This window comes from Anser brachyrhynchus, assembly GCF_964034855.1.
Source record: "Anser brachyrhynchus genome assembly, chromosome: 13".
Classification (NCBI taxonomy): domain Eukaryota; kingdom Metazoa; phylum Chordata; class Aves; order Anseriformes; family Anatidae; genus Anser; species Anser brachyrhynchus.
The window spans coordinates 17,364,115-17,378,119 of NC_137708.1; the positions used below are offsets into that span (position 1 = coordinate 17,364,115).

The 14,005-nt window shown below is 46.6% G+C and overlaps 1 protein-coding gene across 10 annotated transcripts in view; it reads right to left on the reverse strand.

Moving 5' to 3' along the window:
- The window catches only part of NEXMIF (neurite extension and migration factor), a 197,623-nt gene that overhangs the window by 94,330 nt on the left and 89,288 nt on the right, over nt 1-14,005 (reverse strand). Inside the window, exon 1 of one of the 10 annotated variants that reach the window (XM_080553929.1) lies at nt 305-13,989. The exons of the other annotated variants lie outside the window; for them this stretch is intronic. The gene's annotated coding sequence lies outside the window, so the exon portion shown is untranslated. Of the gene's footprint in view, nt 1-304; nt 13,990-14,005 lie in introns of those variants that run through there. 10 annotated transcript variants of the gene reach the window in all.

Genomic DNA, 14,005 nt, shown 5'->3' on the forward strand with positions numbered 1-14,005 from the left:
CTGTTCCTCCATTATGATTATGTTTCAGGGATTCTTGCAAACACCATAAAGAAGCAGCAGCTCCCCAGCTCAAAGCCAAAAATTCCCCCACCCCAAAAGCAAGGCAGCAAAATTCTGTGGCTGGGAGCCCTCACCTTGCCTCGCCTACCCAACAAGAGCACGGACTGGCAGGATTTGTTATCCATGCAGCATTCAGAGACACCCCAGAGCTGCACCCCAGCGAGGGGAGGAAGGAAAAAGAGAAACCATCGGACAGTCACCCTCCAGAAGACAAATGCACAAGTATTTACAAACTCATACTTACCCCCCACATAAAATCTGTATTCTACGGAGCTCAGCTTACAGAAGCAGGACTTCTCTTCCATCAAAAGGGGTAAAACAACTCCTTTCCTGCAGGCCCAGACCACGGCACGGGCAGGCACCATGTCTTCGCAGTTATTCCCTCTCCCTCTTATTCTAATGAGCCTTGTTTACTCCACGTGTGCGCGCCTCCAGACAAAAATGGCCCTTCAGCTACTGTACATCTTATTTGTCCTTGCTTCTGCAATAAGCACTCACATCAATGAGTGTTTAAAACAGTGCAACATTCAAAAGAAACTCCCCTAGGTGGTCTATGCATACAAATAAGTATATATTTTGCTTTTTTCATAAAAAGACACCCTGCAGGTCTCAAGCTCCTCTCACTGCAAGCCATATTCTCAGGCAACAATGCTGATTTGGTGTAAGCTGATCCGTATCACTGAATCCCGCCTTTGTTTTTGGCAGTCCCCTTTCAAGGTGACTAAATTAAAGTGAAAGTCTAATTCCTACAGCCCAACAAGGGGGCAAGACTGTTTTGCAAAATCTAAAAGGCTAAGTAAGATGAAGCAGACCTTCAAGCTACAGAATTAGCTTACAGAAAAGAAAAAAAAAAAGCAAAACAAAAAAGCAATCCACGCCACTCGAGCATGGCACCAGTGATAACAGGACTGGGAGGACTGCGACACCAAACCTCCTGAACCAGATTCCTTCAAAACAAACATGTTTAGTGGACAAGGTTATGGTAGAGCTTCAGAAGCTGCTTCCAAGCCAGTGTATGCAAGGAAAGCACTTGGTGAGCCTGGCAACATCAACACAACCAGTTCAGATCACGTCAAGCTATACAGTGGGGCAGCCTAAAACATCTGGCTTGCCAGACCCCAGGACTCGGAGAACAGTATGCACAGCACATAAACAGGCAAATGAAAACTATACCTATACTCATTTTAAGTCTATAAGCCTGAAATTGTTAAGAAAAAATATTTGCTGTCTGCACCTGTGTGAAATTGAGATGGCGGATGTAAGTGCTCTCAACACTACGCAAGCTACGGCTCTGCTAATGTACTAATCACTGAAGGATGTTCAACAGTCCTGTTAAAATGCAGCGGTGAATAGCAAATTTCCTAACCCAACACAACTCCAAAGGTTACCTGATGCATCCTTCCCTCTTGGCAAAACACGGCCTTCCCAATACGGGTGCCTACGTACAGCCCGGGGTAGGTTTCAGCACATCAGCCCCTGCCCAACGTGCGCGCTGGCCGCACACGACGTGGCTATTCTGGAGGAGCTAAAGTACACCTGCAGTTCTTCCATACAGCAGATCACCTCGAGCAGAAGAGCTCTTCACATACATCAAGACCGCCCTCGACACCGCCCATAAAGCTTGCTGTTTGTCTAAAAGCCCCCTCCTTAAAACGAGCTGATGGGCACTCCGGGCAGCCTCAGCAAGGCACGTCACAGCACTCTGCCCCCGGTGCTGCGCCTCCTGCTCCTGCCATCAGCGTCCTCATGCCTCAGCACCTCGTGGCTCCATGCGTGCGCAGCCCAGCTGTGCCGCCCTTACCTGCCTCGAGGAAGCCGGCGAGCGAAGCCACGTGCGCTGCACGTCCGCAGCCCAGCAGCAGGTAGACGAGGCGATGCAGCCCGGACATTTGCCGGGGAACCGAGCTCGCACAAAGGCGCAGGAGGAGCGCTGGGTCTGGGTCAGGGTGCGCCGGCAGAGCCCGGCAAAGCTTGCGAGGCAGCGGCAGGGCCACGGGGAGAGGCGCGCGGAGGTGCGCTGCCTGCTCTGCAGCGAGCTCGCGTTGCAGACTCAAGGCCAGACTGCTGCAAACTAAAATAGCTGCTGCATAAAAGGCACAGCCAGCTCTGCATATTCAAGATCAGAACAGAGATAAATGATGAGATTCTCTGTGCTGTGCACAAAAGCCAAAAATCACCAGTGCATTTACAGTTCAATATTCTCCTAATCCCATCTTTATTTCTAGTGCATAAATAAAGCTCATTACAAATGATTTTCTTCAGAAACCTACTAGCAACCCAAAATAATTCATGAATGTGCTGTTTGCATTTATACATCCTTGACACCCACAGTAAACATCAAAACAAGGAATTCAGTCAGTCACATTGGTTGTAATACATAATTTCTCTTTTCTCCGTGGATTCTGTCACAGCTACACCCAGCAAACTCCTTCAGCAGCACCTTTCATGTTACGAGGTACACAGACACACGCACACGTACACTTCATGGGGACTCCCCTCAGCCCGCCTCCCGCACGAGCACAGGCCTTTTGTGATGACACATGTACAGGTATTGAACAATGTATTTGTATAAAAATAAAATAAAATAAAATAAAATAAAATAAAATAAAATAAAATAAACAAAGGCTGTCTTCCTTAGCCTTGACCAGATGCAAAGCTACCTGCCTGCTTCGCTCCAGAGCTGCACTGCGCCTCGCTCACAGCACGCTTCGCCTTTTGCCCCCCAGCTGCAGCACATCGCACAGCTCTGGCGTGTGCCTGCAGGCACCAAGGATGGCCCCGCAGGTGATGCCAGCCTGGGTGGGCTTCCTGCATTTCCCTCCTGGAGCGCTCACACTGGAAAAAGACGTTAACAACTAAATCTCGAGTCAGAATTTAGTATCATTGTTATTAGGGGAGCACGCACAGCCCCAGGAACACACCCCACACGCAGACCAAGCACGGACGAGGGACGGCAGCTCCCACCAGGGGCACGGGGCCACCCAGAGGCGTAGAAGGCAGTCCTCCTCCTTGCCCTGCCCTGTGGGATCTGTGGGACCTGAACCGGCCACCACCTCCCTGGTGGAAAGGGAACCACCAGAGCCCGAGCTGCGCCACAGCTCCCTTCCCACAGGCTCCACGTGCCGCAGGAATCAGACACAAAGAGGAACTCTTTATTACCTGCTCTGTGCTGAATTATACATACACAGTCCTCCTGATTGCACACACAAGGTAAAATTAAGCATCATCAATTTCCTTCAAAAGAAAACGTGCGTGTCAGCCCTACGCCACCAACCAGGAGGACTTTCCTGTTTAGTTCTTGAATGCCAGTTATTTTATGCAAAATTCAATGTTTGGACTGAGTAGCACGGCAATTTATGGGGAAAAAAAAAAAAAGAGAATACTACATTTAACACATTTGGAAGTACAGCTAGTCAAACACAGCTTCAGCAATAAGCAGTCCCTCTGCCCCTAAATTAAAAAAAAAGCAACAACATTAAAAAAATAAAATAAAATAAAAACAAGCCACACAACACAGAAAAAAACAGCTATAGTGCAAATTTAGGAAACCAAGAATGAAGCTTGGAAATCTGCCACTAATGGAAAAGAACGGATATGGCTTATGAAATAACCCCACCGTTTCTGTGTATGTTCATTATTTCCAGTTTGGCCTCCCTAAATTAATCAGTTTTAATCTTCCCTGCTAAACTGGCACAACGTTGACTTCAGCTTTTTGGTGTCCATTTGTTCTACCACATGACATCACGAGATGCCTGCCAATAACACAGAGATGCCTAAAAGCCTTGAAATTCTTGGCGTGGGGACTCCAGGTTTTCTGAGAACTGTTAATTTACTTTGGCTTAAATCCTAGATTTTGGCTCCGCTTGAAAAAAGTATTTCTCACGCAGTAATTAAACTTGTAGTGGACAACACCAAAGCAATGGGAGACGAGCTCCAAAAAGCGCGGACTGGCTGCTCATGTCTCTCTGAGGTTTCTCTTTGTGCAGCCATGACAAGAAGGCAGCGAAGGAGTTGTGCACCGGGAGTGCAGTTTAAGTTCTAATTAGACAATTAAGGAAGACACGGTGTTTGTTAGACAAAGCTTTATATATTATTATAAAATTAGAGAGAGCTTAGCTGTCAATTAGAAAAACAGCTTAAACTCAGTCCATATAAAATTGCGAACAAGTCATTAGACTTCACAGCAGCATGGAAATCACCTTTTTTCCTAAGCAGCACATCGCCGCGTCCTTCTGGTGGTGGAAAGCAGGAGCAGCCCCACCTCTGCCCCCCGTGCAGGGATGCTGAGGCTGGGGACAGCACGAAGACGGTTCCTCGACTCTCACAAACATCGAGGATGCAGCCCAGGCCCTTGGCCTGCTCTTTTGCCGGAGCTTAATGGGCATTTGGCAGTATTTCGCTGCGCTGCTCGGGGAGAACAGAAATGGCACAAGACTGTAAGTTCAAATATATTGCAAAATAGTCTGCAAAAATAGCTGGGCCTTGTAAGAAATATACTTCTCCATGGAAACCACCAGACGCTCTGAATTCTGGCAGACTAGAGAAAACGGGTCTGTATTATTAAAGGAAATGTCTGTGTATTGGGGCTTTTATAATTCTAACCTTCAGGAAGAGAGTAGCAATTGTTGGCCTCGGGAACAGGTCACCTGAATTTCTTAAACCCTTCCCTCCCTGCCTCATCCAGCAGTGCTGTGGCTCCCAGGGGACAGGACAGGCGGGGGGGTGCACCATGCAGTTCTCTGCAGTGCTTTTAATTACAGATACAGAATGGAAAGAGGAAAAAGAAAAATATGCCCTGGGGTTTTAGAACACCTGTCCATACAAATAAGAGACACCTCCATGCATTTAGGTGTGGAACGAGGTATAGCAACACTCCCGTAATACGTTAAAGAAGATGATGTATATATTCCAACATCTGTGTATGCCAAACCTCTAACAGCCTAACAAATACAAGATAAGCCATTACAATTCTCTCCCTCACCCAAAACAGTTTCCACTTTGGATGCCAGGTGGGGAACTATAGATTAATTAACTCCCAACTGGCATTGATGGGATAATTATACTCGCCTGTCTGTGGCTCTCACTATTTCCAGCTGAACTGCCACACCAGAAAGCAAACCCTAACACAGAAGCTCCACTTCTCTGCCGTATCCCAACAACGTGCTGACCTGTTACCTGTGGAGGCTGGGATACACAATTCAGAAGAAGTTAATAGAATATTTTTAAAGAAATAAAAGTGCTGCAGCCTCAAAACATGAAAGGGATGGGCTACAAAGAAGCACTCATATAGAGAGCAATTATATTTTTGATATCTAATGGTTCTGCCTCAGGAAGCAAGAGCTGGCTAGCATCAAACTATATAAAAGAAAGGATTATGGGCTCACGAAGGAAGAATGCCATTTTGATTTAAAACCCAGCAAAGCATAGTGCAGATTTGTTATTTTAACTCACAGTGCTTAATTCCTGTAACAAGCCAGAATGCCATTAAGGATGAAAAATACATGAAATACTTATGGTACAAGAAATTAAAAGTAACCTCACTTTTCATCAATGACTGTTCACTGAATAGGCCGTTCTTTGCTTCTTGAAACCATCTTGTGCTTTCACAATATATCTCTGCCACACAATATTTCAAGAGGTGAAAAAAAAGCATGAATTCATTTCCGAGTACCTGCTACTCCGCAGCATTTCTCATGACCAGTCTGGGGTAACTCCCAGTCAAAGGAGTTCAAGCCCTCCTCATGACTTCCCCACCGGCATCAAAAGCAACTCTTGTATGTGTCCGTGTGATTTCTTCCCCATAACGTAAAAGCCTGTTCCTTCCCTCGCCTAGGTTCAGCAGAACATCTCCAGCTTCATCCCTCCTAACTCCACCATGAGCAGATCCCTGTAACAAAGCGCCATCTCCTCTCTGGACATTTCAGTTGGCCTCACAGCAGCAGAAGAGGAAGTTTGCTCCTACAGAAGCCATGCCAGCTCACTCACAGCGCTGCTCTGGTGACCAGGATGAAGACCCTGGATCCCACCTGAGCTCCCAGCTCTGCAGGAGCCACGATCCCTCGCCTCTCTGGGGCCAGGACAAGCAAGCAGCTAAGGGTGGTGGAGCCAGCTGTGCCCACCTAGCTCACCACACAAAACCCAAAAGGTCTGCAGAAAGACCCCCAAGACAACACAGGAGAAGACACCAAGCTGCTGTAGGCTGTTGCAATGCCCCCCAGGTTACTGAGCTTCAAGTCACACTGCAGAATTTCTGCTGCTTGCTGTGTTGTCAGTGCCTGCAAGGACATCAAAGCATTACCAGTGCTGAAGTCTCCTAAATACTCCCATCCACGTATCCTACCCCATCTAGGAGCGATCCAAGGACTCTGCACTACCTGAGACAGCCGCTGTGACACTCCAGCCACCACCTGATTGCCTAGTGTACCTTCCTGCTGGTTACCGGTGGAGGAACCATGCTCAATCCCTGCAGGAAAACAGCCTCCAACATAATAACAGTTTCACCTTGAAATTCTAAAATAATTTTATTATTTTAAACAGATTCGTGAACACAAACAACTTAGGTCTGAAGTGAAGTTGTAAACTAACTTCCAGTCTCTCCCTTTAGGGCAGTGCCATGCATTCTGATGCTGTAGGTACTATAATCAAGTTTTTAAAATAAATCCACAGCATTAATCCCCAGTCCTAGCAATCAACAACATGGGTGTGATAGTGAGTTTGCACAAAAAGATTTAGTTCTTCCTCAATTCAAGAAATTAAAGGATAATCCCCCATCATTCAGAATACTTTTGTAATCTAATATCTCAATTTGCCATTTTACTTTTATAGTAGGTGTTTTAGTATTTTTTTTTAAATGCCTTGTGTCCAAGAGGATTTAGACATTATGCAAAATTGACTATTGCTCCCTGTTTTAAAGCAGGGGTATCTCCAGTGTGCTTAGTTTAGAAGAAGCAATATGCGATACAATCAGCTAAAACTACAGAAATCCATTCTCTCTGCACTTGTCCATCACAAAGACAAAGAAACACCTCAGTTCAAACAAGCAGACATGCAACTGGGCTATACCTTGCCTGCACCCTGATCGGAGCATCACGCACAGGGCATCTACAAAAGTCAAACAAGAAACATGGAAACAGGCCAACGCACAGCGTCGGGCTGGGGAACTAGATCTGTGCTAAAATCAGACATTTACCGACTTTTCTTCTGGATTAAGATAAGGGGACACCAGCAACTGGAAATCGCATCAAAAATTTTTAGAAGACTTAACAGTGGTTTCAGATCCTACATCTCTGCCCCAAATCTCCCTGCCAATTTTCTGTGCTTTCACAACCACTTTTCCTTCCCCTCCTTCCTCATAGCTGCATGTGAATGGCCTCCAGGAACAAAAGGAAAAACTGACTTTACCCTGACAGGGGGGCTGGAACAGTGCAGAAACACTCACAGTGAAGCAAAGAGGATGCAGCTCCCACCTCCTTAAGAGGCTGTAGACAGCAGTGCTTACAAATAAATATAGAAATCAGGGAAAGTGTGATTTAAAAAAAAAAAAAAGTATTTTCTTTCTTTTTTTCAAATCTAAACTAGTCACTCCCTAGAGGATTTCCCTCTACCCTTGATCATACTCCTGAGAGGTGAAAGGGGTTTTAATGTCTGAGCAGGTTTGTGCTTGTTCAGATACGCTATATCTAAAGGACAGCACTGTGTTCTTCCTCTGTCCTTTCCTCCCATTCCTATATGGTTTTTAATTCTGTTTTAGCTGTGGCTCCTGAGCCACAAAACACAGATTGAAACGTGTGCCCTCCCACTCAGAGACAGCCCAACGACTGGCCTCCCCAAGCTTTTTAACACAAACAATGCCGATATCAAACCGCCAGACTTGAGGCACTTTGCCAAAGTTATCAAAACAGGGACTTTCTTCAAGTTCTCTCTAAAACCAGTGGCTTTGCTCAACCCCTTACAAAACTGCTTATGAAGGGGTCCTGGCGTGCCACCACCATGAGAGGGAGCGAACGGGAGGCAGCCGGCAGGCACGCTCGCCCTGTCCCATGAGCAGGGACGTCATGCCACTGCAACCCATCAGGGCACACGGCATGACCGTGCTTTGACCACTTCTTTGCCGAGGGGAGACTCCAGAAGGAGATGGATTCACTGCAGGACTTGGTGGAAATTCCCCTTGGCTTTGTTTACCATGAGAAGCGCGTGCTTCTCTCCACCTCGGCCACCAGCAAAGCTGGGCCAGGTCCAACAACAAGGCCAGGCATTATGAACACAGTGTCCTCGGAGCTGCAGCCCTGGGACCGGGGAAGGAGCCAGGGCCGACAGCGCCCACCACAGCCTCAGCAGGGCCTGCTGGTGCCACCAGGCCTCCGACATGTGCTTGAGGGTAACGCAGCCTCCAGGCGGCACAAAATGGCGCCTGCCCTGACGAGCGGGGCCCCACACACAACACGAGGCCAGCCTGCAGCTCCAGCCGGCAGGAGCGCGGCCTTCATGCATGCTTCCAGGCTGTCAGGTCAAGTCCATGCTTTTATCAGGACTTGCCTACGTGAAACTCACAGCCCCAGGGTTAGGATACTAACTTTTGCTGGTTTATCTTAATCATGTGTCTAATAAACAGCTTACTGCACACCACAAATGGAAGAGCACTGCACTAGAGCTGACCTGTAAACAGGGCTAAGATGAAGCACTTTTTTCTTGATTAGTGTCATTTCTTCACTAACAATCACTCCCGATTGTGTCCAAAACCTCACATTTTTGTTATGTAAACTCTAGATAAATAAATACACTGGTAGTGGCTAACATTTGACAAGATTGATAATGCATTTATACAAGACCCTGCGTGTGTCAAAAAACCCAAACACATAACGTGTACATGTTGTTCTTCAGGAAGGATAGCCTACTGTCACACTTCATCTATCCCAACCCACTCCATCCCCCCAAAATGCCATCTTCATCTGTCCACTCACTCACTTTCCACTAAAATCCCATCTCCTCCAAGCTTAATAAAGAGCAGCACAGAAAAACCCATGAAAAAAAGATTTATCTGAAAAACTCTGAAGTGGAGTCAATGACAGAACAGAAAATGTGCTGGTGAGAGATGCAATACAAAATGCCACCTACGCTCTGTTACGAAATAATAGCTGTATTTCCTTAAGTGACAGCTCTTGCCAGGGGTCTGTGTGGACATCACTTTCTTTTTCTTATAAACCCTCCTGAAAAACCCATCTCTAAAACTTTACATTAAATTAGTTAAAGGAATGAAATGGGAGAACACCAAACCATTATTAAAATAAATAAATAATTAAAAAAATAATCTATCATAGAATGGTTTGGGTTGGAAGGGACCTTAAAGATCATCTAATTTTAAGCCCCCTGCTATGGGCAGGGACACCTCCAGCCAGCCCAGCTTGCTCAAAGCCCCATCTAGCCTGGCCTTGAACACCTCCAGGGATGGGGAATCCACAGCTTCTCTGGGAAAAAAAAAAATCTAACTGAAAATAAAGTCATCCAAGAGCCATTTAAGTAATTCCACTCCCTTTTGCCTTCTTTATGGTTTTGTATTCCACGTCTTAGACACAGAGACCAGGGCTTGCTGGAGGAGCCTGCCTATGGCACAAAGATGCTGCCAGTCCTGAAGGGCTCCTGGACACACTCACAGCTCAAACCACGTGCCACCACAGCACTATAGATTTTGATGTGTTTGTATGTTGTGAGGATGCAGGCCACCCTGCTTCAACTAATTCAGGCTGGCAGCTGCAGAACAGAGCGAGAACTGCTTTATCTGGCTCCTTTAAGCATGCTCCCTTAAAAGAGGAAAAACACTACTCAAGACTACCTTTTGAGAAAAAAGCCTGATTTTGTTTCTACTGAAAATATGAAAAGCATATAAGGGATTTTTACTCTCTTTTGGTGTTTATAAAGGCCTTTCAGAAGGGAGAAAACAACTGGCTGTCCAGGAAAACCGAAATTTTATACAAAAAAGATGTCAAAACCCCTGACTAGTTAAAAACCTTGTTAATTCTCTAAATCTCAGTAACCTGAGATGTTGGGTGAAACCACAGCAGGTACATCACTTTCAGGCAGAAACACAGATCTCATCTTGATGTCTCTTGAACAATCAGATAAAGGAGATGGCAGAAGAGGAAAGAAAATTAAATGGTTTAAACTGATGGAGTACGTTTCTGAACAGCTATAAATTAATATAAAGAAAATCCTTAAAGATAGAATTTGAAGAGGAAAAGAAGCGTTTTGACCTTCACTAGTTATTTATTTGGTACGAAGTAATTTTATACTGTTGTGCAAAGCAAACCCTCCCCCCTCTGGGGTAATCAGGGTTTTTCTCTGCCCCTGAGTCCTGACAAGTCAGCAGGAGGAGTCGGAAGCCTGACCTTCAGCAAAACCTTCCCATACATTGGTCCTCTGCCATTCGGGAACTTCGTGAAGGAAAGCCCCGATAGCTTGCACAGGCAGAATTTGCTCATGTACAAACTGGGAGGTGGAACAGCTGTGGAAGATGGGTTTGTGACGACCTGAGCGGCACAAGTCGAAAGCAGAGTAAAATGTTTGCCTTCCCAAGCTCACCGGTAATGAGCCCTTCATAGTACTGAAGCAGAAAAAGCAAAGCAGACTTAAAGGGAGGGAGGAGTCCATGGGAAGGCCACCCTCCAGCCAGTGTAACAGCAAGCCCAGGAGCCCCAGGAACAACTCTCAGAAGGCTGGGAGGGGAATGGGGAGATCACTTTGCACCATTTTGTGTTTAAAGGCACCTCCAAATGGCTGATTATCCCGTGGCCATTTCCCTGAACTCTTCACCTTTGCTATAAAGCATAATCCCGAGGAAAAACAACAACAACAACAACCAGAAGCAGCAATTAAACTTCCCTATGGTTCCAGCTCCAATTCATAAAACAGAACTCATCCAGGCCAGGGGAACAAAACTTTACCACAGCTAACAAGGTGCAAAACAAGCAGCTTCTCCGTTTATTGTGTTCTACCAACACAGAGTTCAGGTTTTAGCTGTTTTTATTTCTAGGAGTTCCCAAGAGGGCAGGAGATAATTGAAACACAGCCTACTTATCCACACAGTTCTCGCACAACCTTAAGTTTTAGCATTTAAGCATTTCACACAAACTTACTCCCCCTTTCAAGCACCTCTATAGTCTCAAATAGTAGAAAAAATACCAGGCAAGAAATACAAATATCCACAAAAATATGAGTGCTAGGGCAGTGCATGTACCTCTACCTGCTTGGGCCAGGCTGTCCATGCTTATCCTCACCCTGACCTGCTGGCTTGATGTGCCACCCCACATCAATCAATAGCCTCATTGCTAAGGACACGCCTGGGGATGGGGACGCTGAGCTGAACGATGTCACTGTCATCTTGCTGGGAACACAGGACAGGGCCATCCCCGGTGGGGACACTGCCTGGCCAGTGCCCAGCTCACCCTGCCGCTGCTCCCCGACACACAGCCACGGACAAACCATCTTTTTGGCTTTTACACTGCAGAAAGCCTGAAAACTCATTTAAAGGCGATATCCTAGAGTTGCAGTTTTATGCTGTTTAAAGGTCCGTTTCCATAGGCTCATCGCGTACGACCGTATCACAGCTCAAAGCCTGACGTGTCACGCATTTGAAAGGCGTATCAGAATAGGCACGTGGCTTCGTAATCTCCTGATGCAAACAAAACAAACACCACTCGCTGCTTTGTGCTCAGGGGAAGCTCGCCAGACCCATTTCGCTCCAGTCAGCAATGCCGGTCCGCCTCTCTCCACGAGGCACTGCTCTCTGACACTAATACCGCGTCAAGCCCCAACACCGTGCGCAGGTTGCTCCATTGCAGGGTCTGCTTCCAGCGTCCTGAGCTCCATTTTACAAACTGCAAAGCTAAGACAAAGCTAACTTGACCAAAATTCATCCACGCAGAGTCAAGGAGAGGAAGCACAGCAGGCCAGAGCTTCGCCTCATCATTTCATGCTTTGAAGTAGGCCCTTCGATGCCCAAAACAGGGCACAGTTCATTAAATTGGCAAAATGACAGTAGCTCAGACCATTTTGTAGCCAATTATTAATGGGTTTTAAAACCCTTGATGTCAAAGCAAGTATTTACCTAAAACTACATGCTTTTTTCAGTCCCCCAACCTTTTATTTAAAAAAAATGTATTTAAGTCAGGAATATTAATCAGCATTCTGTCCACTGCACGGCAGGGTGGGGAGGTGTTCAGCTCCGAAGGTATAATCAAGCGCTCAGATAGGCTTAGCAGTTTTAAAGCGAGACATCTGTAATAAAAGCAATCACAGTCAACAAACTGCTAAGAAGAGCAGTAATGGGATTATCTGTCAACACAAACAAAAGGATAAATACAAGCAAAACCATCAGTCCCTGGAACCTAATTCTTGTGTGGTTAATCTGAGACTACGGCAGGGAGAACCTGAGGATGTAAGAAAAAGTTATTGATTGCCAAATTCTTGCTTTAAACAAAGTATTTGTTTATGGTTTATTCTGACTGCCGTATGACGTATGTGGCAGCAGGTGATTTCAAGACAGATGCCAAAGAGAGCACACTGTCCCCAGCAAGCTGCCGACCACGCAGTGCCAGCAGCACCCTGCCCTCGTCCGCAGGGACACCTCTGCCTCCGTGCTGCAGCAGCAGCAGGAAAAGCCCCCAGCTCACAATGCAGCCGGAGCCATACACGCAGTTGCATTCAAAACCCCCTTTAATTCTGCCAGCTTTCCTTGCGCAAGCAAGGCCAAAGCCGAAACCCTTTTCTAAAGGGCACCAAGAAGCCGGGGAAGCCCTGAAACGCCTCCATAGGTGCAGCCACAGCCAAAAAAAAGCGACCCAAGCTGTCCGTATGTGCAGGAAGACGTGCACACACACACACACACACGCACCCTTCTCCCTGCAGCGGACAGCCCGGGCAGGCATCGTTGTATTCCTCCCACCCTAGCTCCCAGCTAATTTGATGGGACCCAACTTCTGATCCCAGTAACGTTCAGCATATGGGGACCAGCCGGGCTATTTTCCTTGCTGCCGACCCCACGTACCCAACTCACTATTCCTGAAAGCTCCTTGTTCTGTGCTCACTCCTTAGGGTTGGCTCCCACTGTGATAAATATATATATATTTATTTATTTTCTTAACAGGATGGGCTCAGGCTCTTGTTGCACAAAAGGCCTTAGTGATGCCTACGGAACTGATGGCACAGCTGTTGGGAAGACTGGCTCTGATGTGGGTGCCTGTCCATGCCTCGCGTAATGGAAGAACTGTATTTCCCTATCCCAGTTCTGTCCCAGCATACCAAAAACCCCAGGGTAGTGTATGTAGGATCCCCCAGCTCCTACATAAGGACCTGGGCCCCCGTTCTTCCCTTTGCCTGCAGCCCATCGCAGTCGCTCCCCGCAGGACGCTGGCAGCCGTGGGCTCCCGAAGCAGCACAGGCGGCACCGTGCCCGTTTCCCCACGCAAGGGAGCCTCAGCACATGCCTGAGGTTTTCTGCAAACGGCACAGCTATCCACCTAATGCTTACTTAATGGAAGTGTTTTCAGAAAAACACTACAAGAATTTTCAAATAGAAACAATTAGCATTCATGGTAATTTGCATCTACTTTTCCCCATTTCTAAAGCAGCGCGCTCTGCTTTAATATTAACCCCTACTTGTTCATCAAAGCCCAGTGCAGGGGAGTTAGCCACACAACTCCCATTAGAGACCACAGGAGAAATTAAATTCAATGGTGAAAAGATTACATTGTGAGGCAGGAAACTTGGGGGTAGTATCCTTTGTTTTTAAGTGTCCCACGTACCCGCAAAATGAGTGGCTTTCATCACGCCGCAGCTATTTTCGCCAGCACTCTTTATTTTCTAATCCATTCTACTATGCATCCACAAATCTCAGCAAGGGACCATTACTCGGGGTTGTAAGTAAAGCACTCACCGCATCACTCCCCCTCAC